The sequence below is a fragment of the Octodon degus genome, unplaced genomic scaffold (assembly GCF_000260255.1).
Source record: "Octodon degus isolate 3935 unplaced genomic scaffold, OctDeg1.0 scaffold00140, whole genome shotgun sequence".
NCBI classification, from domain to species: Eukaryota; Metazoa; Chordata; class Mammalia; order Rodentia; family Octodontidae; genus Octodon; species Octodon degus.
In genome coordinates, this window is record NW_004524716.1 from 471,409 (window position 1) to 480,905 (window position 9,497).

The following is a 9,497-nucleotide window of genomic DNA, read 5'->3' on the forward strand; positions in this document are numbered from 1 at the left end:
AGCCCGCGGTTCTCGGGGTGCAGAGTCGCGCCGCTTTCTCCCCGTACTAGTACCTAGTTCTAAAACGTCGGACCCCGGGGTTGGGTCACGGGGTCTCGAACTTGTGCGCAGCCCGGCACACGTGGGTGGGCACCTGGGCCGGGGATGGCAGATAGCGCCGGGCACGTGCCGGCGCCTGTGTTAAGAGTAAAATGGCAACCTTGTCCTTTCGGTTCGGTTCCTTTCTGCGGAGTCCAGTTACCCCGGTGGTGGAAGGCTCCCCGTGATCCAGTAGCTGGAGCACCTTCTCCTGTCATCCTCACGTGCCACTACTGCTGCCGTGAGAAACGGGAATGGTAAACCCGTGGAGACTCTACGGTTTAATTCAGCCATTAAAAAAATGAGTCGATTCGGTTATCCATATAGAGAAGATCCTTAAACCCGGAGGTTTCTTAGCAATACAACATATACTCTTGCATCCCATTTCCTTTCAGATTATTTTTACTCTTTAACATTCAGTTATCATTATCTATACCTGACCTTATTGATACTGGGAATTGGAGAGGAGGTCTTGAGATGGCAGAGGTAGGGGGAAAAAAAAATAAAAAAAAACCCTTAGATTAGAAAAAAAAAAAAAAGTCAAGCAGAAATCTTCGTGTTCGATGTTAGAATTTGTGATTACATTTCAGCCTACAGAGCTCTAGAAACTCCACATTCTTCCTACCGCAGGACAAAAAGAGTCATTGTCATTGATTCTGCTTTGCCAGAAATGTCAGGGCCACCTCTTGGAGTACCCATTCCAACGTGAGATTTGTGCTGGACACTTGTGAAGACTGGATGTCAGAAGCTCCCTGCCTTCCTGATGTCTGAGAGGTGCCAGTTTTATGAATCTGCCTCTAATACTGAGACTGAGCCGAAGAAACACACTTGCTACTGTGGAGGTCAGTATTTTCCATGAGTTCACAGGAAATAAATATTGACTCTGAAAGAGCAAGTTCTGAAAGTAAATGTTACCTAGTTTGAGACCAAATTTTTAACCGTAAGAAGTAGCAGTTGTGAAATCTGTCATACCCTACTTGACAAATGTGGCATTAACAGTTTGCTCTCATAGCTGGTGGAGAAATCTATGTATTTTTCTTGCCCTTGCCTGTTTTTCCAAATTTGTTTTTCTTTCATGAGAGTAAAATCGTCATCATTTAAATTAGGGATCATTGCAGATGTGCAGTCTGCAATTCTGGAGCCATTCATAATGTCACCCGTTATTATACTCTTACACCAGCATCAGAACGGTTTCATGCACACATTGCTAGACAAAAGGCTGAATTTTTAAAGAATCGGTACTGTTTTAAAAACAGCAAGTTGCAAATTTAGTAATTATGATTGAAAGTACATAAAAATACGCTAGTAAAAGGATATTTGAAAAAGATTATAGCTGCTAAAGATGTTGGTATTAGCGTAGGATTTTCCAAATGTGCTCTATTTGTATTACATTTATAATTAATGAAAATTGTATGAAGAGACTGGTACTTTGAAAAGTTAAGGTCAGATTTCAGGGGGTGACTCAGTCATAGGCGGGTGAACTCACAGACTGGTCCACCTGACAGCAATCAGCAGAAACCAGACAGGGAGTGTGTGTGTATGTATGTGTAATCATGTATAACACAGGAGAATTCATTCCAGAGAGTCTATAAAGAGAATTATTTCATTTTCAAAGTGTAGGGAGGCTTTGATCAAAGGTATAGACAAGATCCCAAAATGACAGATAAAGCGGTGATTTCCCTTTTACAAATCCATATAAATTAATACATTAGGAGATTTGAATTACGAAATTATTAATAAGATAAAACTTGCTCCTACAGATTTCAGATTTATAGGTCCACTCCAGAGATCCACTCATGTATTGCCATGTAAAAGTTACTTGTATTTTTTTAATTATGTTGGACTTGTCCTTCATTAACACAATGTCAACACCTGCTATCTACACCCATTACTAGCTCTGTTCTAAGTGACGCTGAAGTTGTATACTACGGAAACAGACAGCATTACATAATCTGTGTCTTCCTAGCATTAGCTGGTTCCTGAAGTATCCATGGAAGATGTTAGGGGAGAAGTGACCAGATATGACCACTCAGTATACAGAGAAACTAGGCCCAGGCCTAGCTCTTTCCACTTCTGTTTTCCTCAAAGGTCAGAGATATTTTGTAGTTTGAAGCCATGAAACCCTCCAGTTAGCTGCAAAAAAGTCAGCCAAGTCCAAAAAAATGCTCGGATGGCCTCTGTGAGTCGAAGTACTTGTACATTTGTTTCTAAAAAATGTGTCTGTTGAAGGACTACTGTGTGGGTCTAAGTACCAGAGATATAGAGAAATATGACTCGGGGTGCTCAGCGAGCTTGCTGTCGGGTGTGGAGAAATGGAAGAACGCTGAAAATTATAAAACAGAGGGTGAGCGCTGTTACAGTGAAGTGCCGGGGGCTTATGGGAACCATGACAGGGCACCAGAGTGAGACACCTGGACAGAGAACGGCTCAGGGGAGTTCCTCTGTCAACTGTCACCTGAGCTGAGCCTTTAATTAACTAGAAGAGAGGGTTGTGCTCCAATCTAGGGAACAGAGCATACTCACAGGCCGATAGCTATTTTTTTCCTGTAGCTTATCCAGAATACTTCCTGTTTCACTCTTCTAGTCAATAGATGGCCTGGCCCTAAACACCCATGGTCTTGTGCTGAGAAAGTAAAGAAGTGGGGAGGGTGGGGAGGGGGTGTTGCCTATAAGGAAAATGGGTTAGAATGACTTCTTAATGTGGTAGCATGTTTCTGTAACCACAGTCATAAGTGGTATTCTTTTATGGGTAGCGCTGTTAGGCCAGGCCAGCATTTTACCTCTAAGGCCATTAATAAAAGTGGGCTCTTTATTCGTGTATGAAAGTTGCCATGAACTATAGAGTTCTAAAGAAGTACTCACATGGCTTTCAACCCTAGCCCCATCCTTTGCTGAGTTTTCTGTCTATAAAACATGGTGTGACCTTTGCATCCTCATAGCACTGGCTTTTTGTTTTGTATTTTTTTTTTTTAGGGGAGGGTCTACAGGGTGTTCAGGGTCTCACTACTAGATCCAACTCATAGTGATCCGCCTATTTACAGCCTCCCAAGAGCTGAGACTACAGGTGCGCCACCACACCCAGTCTCAGTTGCTGTCTCAGCATGCCCCAGGGGTGGAGCTGACACAACAGGCCCAGGGGATCGTTCACAGCACTGTTGAAGGATCAAATGACTTGTATCTAAAACACTAAAGATTTTAGCTATACTCAATAGATTGCTTCCTAGTTACAGTATTTATGTGACATGAATACATCAGCGTGCCTGTAATTTCTTTGGGAAACTACCCTTTCGCTAGCCTTAGTCTGTTGAGCTACATTGGGAGGCCTCCTAGTGAAGCAGAGAAGAAAAGATACAAGACACTGAAATGGAAAATATCCACATCCCTCACTCATGCTTTGCTCCAAGTGGTGCTGGGGCTCGAGGTAGGCAGAAGAATCTCAAGATTCATTTCCAGCCAGCAAAGCACTCAGATGCTACCACCACCATGGTTTGTGTGCGGCCAGAATCACTCACCCTGACAGTAGACAGTGCCACCCATGCTGTGCTACTTTTTCAGGCATGTGAAATGAAAGGCTTATGAGATCATGTGTGTGGCCTGAAAGGCATTAAAAGAAACCCTCAGAGGCAAGGGAGTGTGTAACAGGATCACGATCCTTGCAAGTAGCACCCGAGAGAACAATGTGTGGAGCTGTATGAGTCAAACCAAAGTTGCACTGGCTATCGCAAGAGGACATTACGGCAACTTGGAAAGTCTGCTGATGAAAAGCACAGGCAGTGGGTAGAAGCCAGCCCAAGAAGAGTGAGTACGTGGGCTCAAAGTACTGAAGCAACAGGGTGTGGCTACCGAAGCATTTGGGAGTCTACATCGTACCACCAAGAACTCCAAATACATGGAGCTGTAGCAGTTAGCATTCGCCCCGCTGGGCTTCTGTCTTGCTTTGTTCTGATCCCCTCCCTTTGTATTGGGAATAGCTCCTGTTATGTCTTGGGTTTAGGTGTCCCTCCAAAGCCTCAAGCGGTTATAGGGCGGGCTTTTTCAGAGCTTTCTGGGTCTAGAATGTATGTGATGCTGGCACTGATTCCTGGTGCAGTGCTAGGCTCAGGGACATCAGGATTAACGGTGTGAGTGCTACCTGAGCTGAGTAGCCTGGAAAGGTGCAGAAGGCACTGTTAGGGCCCCTTGCTTTTGTATTCTGCTTGCCATGAACTGGTTCTCCCCTGCAAGCTTCCTCTGCCGACCAACGCTGCCTTGGAGCCAAATATGGACTGAAAGCCCTATAGACTCTGAGCTAAATACATCTTTACTCCCTTGACTTGTGGGCATTGTGTATTTTGTCTCAGGAATGAGAAAAGTAACTAAATACATTTGCCCTGTGCCATTTTATCTTGTAAGTCTGTAGCTTGTTCTTTTGATCTTTATAGGAGTTTACAGCTATGTCTGAGTTTCAGAGGAGACTGGATTTCAACTTTTTAGTAATGCTGGAATAATTAAGACATTCGAGATTCTTGGTGATAAACTAAATGCATTTCATATTGTTAAATGGACATGGGTTTGGGGGTGGCCAGGGGAAGAATTCTACAGTTTGGATCAGGAATATTCCTCAAAGAGTCACATCTTAAAGGCTTGCTTCTCAGCCCATTGTACTATTGGGAAGTGCTGGGAACTTGGAGAGGTGGGACCAAGTGGAAGGTCTTTAGGTCATCAGAAGTATTCCTTTAAAGGGGATTGTAGAACCCCAGTGTCTTCCTTCTCTGGCCCTGAGGAGAGTGGTTTGACTCTACTATGTGGTCCCCACCATGGCTGTCCAGCACCCCCATCAGAGAAACTATAGGCAATGCAATTGTCTGAACCAAATAACTATTTTCTTTATAACTTGATTTTCTAAAGAGGTAGGTAGGTAGGTGGATAGGTGATAGGTAGGTAGGTAGGTAATGTAGTTCTATAAGCCTATTAGTTTTTTCAGTTAGAATTAATTTCTATAGCTTGCAACCAAGAGTCTTCAATAATATGCTGCAAAGTTTTTCCATGGAGGTCCTGAGGCTGCTGATCGTATGTGAAGCATCATAGTTTCGTAAATGTAAAGGATCAGGAATCAGGATTAACCCAGTCTTTCAGGTGACTAATAGGCTTGCACCAGATGCATGAGCAGGGTAGACAATAGAAGACAGCTGTCTCCTTGGGCAGCCAGGGAGAGAAAGCCTAAACTTGAAAATGATAGACAAAAGTAATGGCAGATGTATTGAGTCTAGCGACCCCTACAAAAACCCTGAGGTTGGATATTCGTATCCAGCTTCATAAAAAGGAATATGGTGCCAAAAGAGATTGAACACTTTATAAATCATAGTATTAAAGTTGTTTCAAATCCACTCTGGAGGGGACCTACCCCTTAGCTCAGTTCTTTAAGTGGCTGCTTCAACAAAGCAGTCAGGCTCAGGTTGCTGTGGTTCGATCCCCACAACTCAAGCCAGCCAAACCTGCCCTGAAGGCTTTCGGAGCAAATCCACTCTGGGAAGCAAGCTTAAGAATGTTTCATTGATTTGTATATTTATTTTTATCTATGTGATGCATATAAATAAATACATAATATTTATTATCTTTATATTATATTTATTTTTTTACTATTGAGCACTCACTCTCTGTGTTAGCCAAAGATGAATAAACTGTAAGTGGCAGCTAGCTGCCTATGATGTAAAGAACATGGACTATGGAGCTGGAGAAACTTGGGCCTAAACTTGCATCCACCATTTACCTGTGTGGTCTTGGAAGCACTGGAGTGCTTCTCTGTCCTGCTTCTTCATCCATAACATTACCATTGTTGTGAGAATTAAATGAGATAATGTAAGGCTTCCCATAGTTTGGATTACCACATATTAACCATTATTTTACTATAGTCATCAAATGAGTAGGAATTGTCAGGAGAAAAGAGGTGGAAAGAGACTTTGAGAAGACTGAGAGCAAGGAAAATGTCTACAGCATTTGTTAAGGGAGCCTAGCCCTGTGTTTTCTTGGGAATTTCTCCTGGAATACTACTTCTGGCTTCTTATACCTATCATTCGTCATACTCAAGAGTTGATTGAACAGTGGCTTGTTATCTTCATTAGCTGGAAGTTCTTGATGGCATGGCAGAAAGACCTAATTACTAAGGCTTCATTCTCTTTTCCCATTTCAGCCCTAAACTTTTGTAGACATAATCTTGGGGAAGCATGTTTTCTCTGTAGACTCATGTTCCGCTTTTGGTGACTTATTCTGAGCCTAGGTTCTGTGGGGGCTGAGAGTTGGCATTGTTTCCAGCCACTTTTGGTTACAGATCACAAAACCTTTCTTATCTGTAATAAAGTTGACTTTTTAAAAAAATTACATTTGACTGTCTTCTATCTCTTACTCCATTCAAAGTTGGGGGTTGGGGGAAGGACATGCAATTCATTGATGCTATGGAAACTAAAATTGCTCAGAAGGCTAGAACATGATTGCAAGAGAAGGCTAGTGAGGGGTGTACAGAAATACTGCCATTCAAGGTTGTACAGTAAAGTCATGTTTTATCCACTCCCTTTCTTCTACACAAATAGCAATGATGGGGAAAAAAAATAATAAGCAGGCTCAAAAAGAGTATTTTCTTGGACCGGAAATGGAACTGAAACAAAAAGGATTTAGTAGGACAAAACTGATGCACATTGGGGTCTCAAGTTTTGAAACCAAGATTTTTATTTCCCACAAGGTGATAGAAACTAAAGATGCTTCAAACAAGGTGGGGGATAGGAGCTAGACTTAGTGCTTAAAGCCAGGAGCTCATGAAAGGAGGTTGAAAATAACTGCTGCCACCCACTGCCTAGGAAAGCACAAGAACAAAGACTCAGCCTTGGAACAAGGAACCAAGCCAAGCATTTGGCCACATGACTGGTTCCCCAACATCCCTGTGGGATAGGAACATCAAAATGCCAACATTAGACCTGATTGTAGAAAAGAGGCAGGTGGAGATAAAAGCACTAGCCATAGATAGGTGAACACAGAGTAAATGAGAGAATATAAAACAAATAGCAAATAAAACAAAAAGCAAATCAAAACTTCCACCTCAAATGAACCTATCTACCAGGTTCAAAACACATGACCATGTCTAATACTAAGACATCCAACTAGATGAGGACTCAGAATAAAACTAACCATGAAACTGTCTGACAATGATATTTAAGTACTTTTGCTTTCTCAACGCAATGATGAAAAAATAGCATCCTTTTTAAAAGTAGGTAATTAGGGAAGTCAGGCTGAATGAAGAATTGGTAAATATACAAAGAACTACTAGAAATCTTAGAAAATAAATCTATGGTCCTTGAAGTGAAAAGATCTCAGTAGTTACCAAAAGTTGAAGAGAAAAAGTAGTGAATTAAACAGATGTAGCGAGGGGGTCACACAGAACACAGTTTATAAGAATAAAGGTATTGTCAAATATAGAAGAAAGGTTCAGGTGCATGTGAATGTGTTGAATGGCCTTGCATATGTCTGAAAGGGGTTCACAGGGAAAAACAGGAAGATTAGAGAAGCTATACTTAAAAAAGAAAGGTTGAAAATTTTCTAATGAAAATACTGGAATCTATATATACTGAGCACATAGATAAAGGCAAACTTACAAAGATATTACAAAATAAGGATCAAAACGAAATCTCAAGATATCAAAGGGTAGTATTTATAGCTACAAAGGAACTACATATCTAGCAAAAACAAAAATAAAAACAGAAGGATGATTGAATAGATGTGCTAAATGAACACTATTTACTGAGGATTCTATTCCCAAATAAACAGTCATTTAATAGAGACAGTAAGACACTTTCAATATGAAGCAACTAAGAATATATAATACATGATCCTATACTGAAAGAACTACTGAAAGAAAATGAATACAGAGGGAAGGCATAGGATGCAAGAGACATTGGTGAGGTTAGAAATTAATATAATGTGTGGTGGAATTGGACACAATATTAAATGGGAAATGTGAGCAAATGAAAGGTCTTATCATATTTGGGAGAGGGCTAAAAAATTACTTTGTGTTTAAGAAAATTTATTTTAATGAAAATCTAACCTGGAGCTTCTATATCAGCAGATAGAAAAGTGTGGTGAAAGGTTGGTGAGATTTAATGTAGAAAACTGGTAATTTGACCAAAGCAAAAAAAACCCCAGAATAAAGAATATACAGCAAACTAAATAAAATAGAGTAATACAATTAAGCCCAAATATGTATTAGTAAGGACAATAACTAAATAGATTTTTTTAAAATAATTCTTTTATGACAGTGCTTCACTGTGTAGGGCAGGCTACAATGAAAGCTCTAGCCTCAGCCTCCAAGTGCCGGGTTTACAAGCATACACAACCATGTCTGGCTTAAATTACTTTTAAAAGAGAAACAATAGGCTTGGTTTTAAAATAATTAGTATATAATATTGGCAAGAAACACAAAACTGATGAAAGGCAATATAATGAGATAGTTATCAAAATACTAATAGAAAGATGATGAAATAATATTAATATGAGCCAAAAATAGTCTCTTCAACCAAATAGAGAAATGAAGGTCACTACCAAGAAGTTTAGCTTGCCTAACAACTATACAACAAAGAATGGCAAAATAATATCAACAAGCTCACCATAAGAGTGGGAAATTTCTGACAATCAAACAACAACAGACAAAAAGAAATGCAGACAGAAATAATAGAGGGTGAATCATGAATGACCTCTGAGGAGGCCACATTAGCTAGTTGGGTTTTACTCTAAGAGCCATAAGAAGCCATTAAAGGAGGATCCTAGGCAGAGGCATGATTAGATCACTTACCCAATTCTAGGACGATCACTGTCTGTAGAGTGGAGAGTGGGCTTCGGGGGCAGACTACACAGGGGCAGAGGTCAGTTAGAAAACTCTACCCTCTGGCAGGGCGATATTAATGGCTTGAATATAGCAGCGTCATTGATAGGGAAGACGAGCAGCACTTAAAGAGCCACTAAGCGTAGGTGGCTGGATGGCAGGGGAGGAGATCGAAGATCGCATTCATGCTCTCGGGTTAAACAACTGGATGCACGGCCATAAAGTGAACTCGTAGGCTTTTTGGAGAGAAGCTATTGTTTACGTCTCTGATTAAAGCACTTAAAACTCCCCTCTCCTTAACCCTGTCTTGGCTCAATTCTTCTCCCTCTCTGCTGCCTCCCTTCTCCAAGGAGCTCAGAGAATCTTGCGGGCCACCCACCGTGTCAATCACTGAAGTACATTAAGGAAGTCAGGTGGAACCTGACAGAGGAGACACCAGGCAGATCACTCACTCCAGAAAAAGGACTCAAGAAGACCTACCCTGTGGCACGGCCTCCGTGGGAAGAAACAGACCTCCTGCCTCCCATCATGTGACCGGGTCATCTGGGACTCAGAGCCTTCCGATGACTGCAGT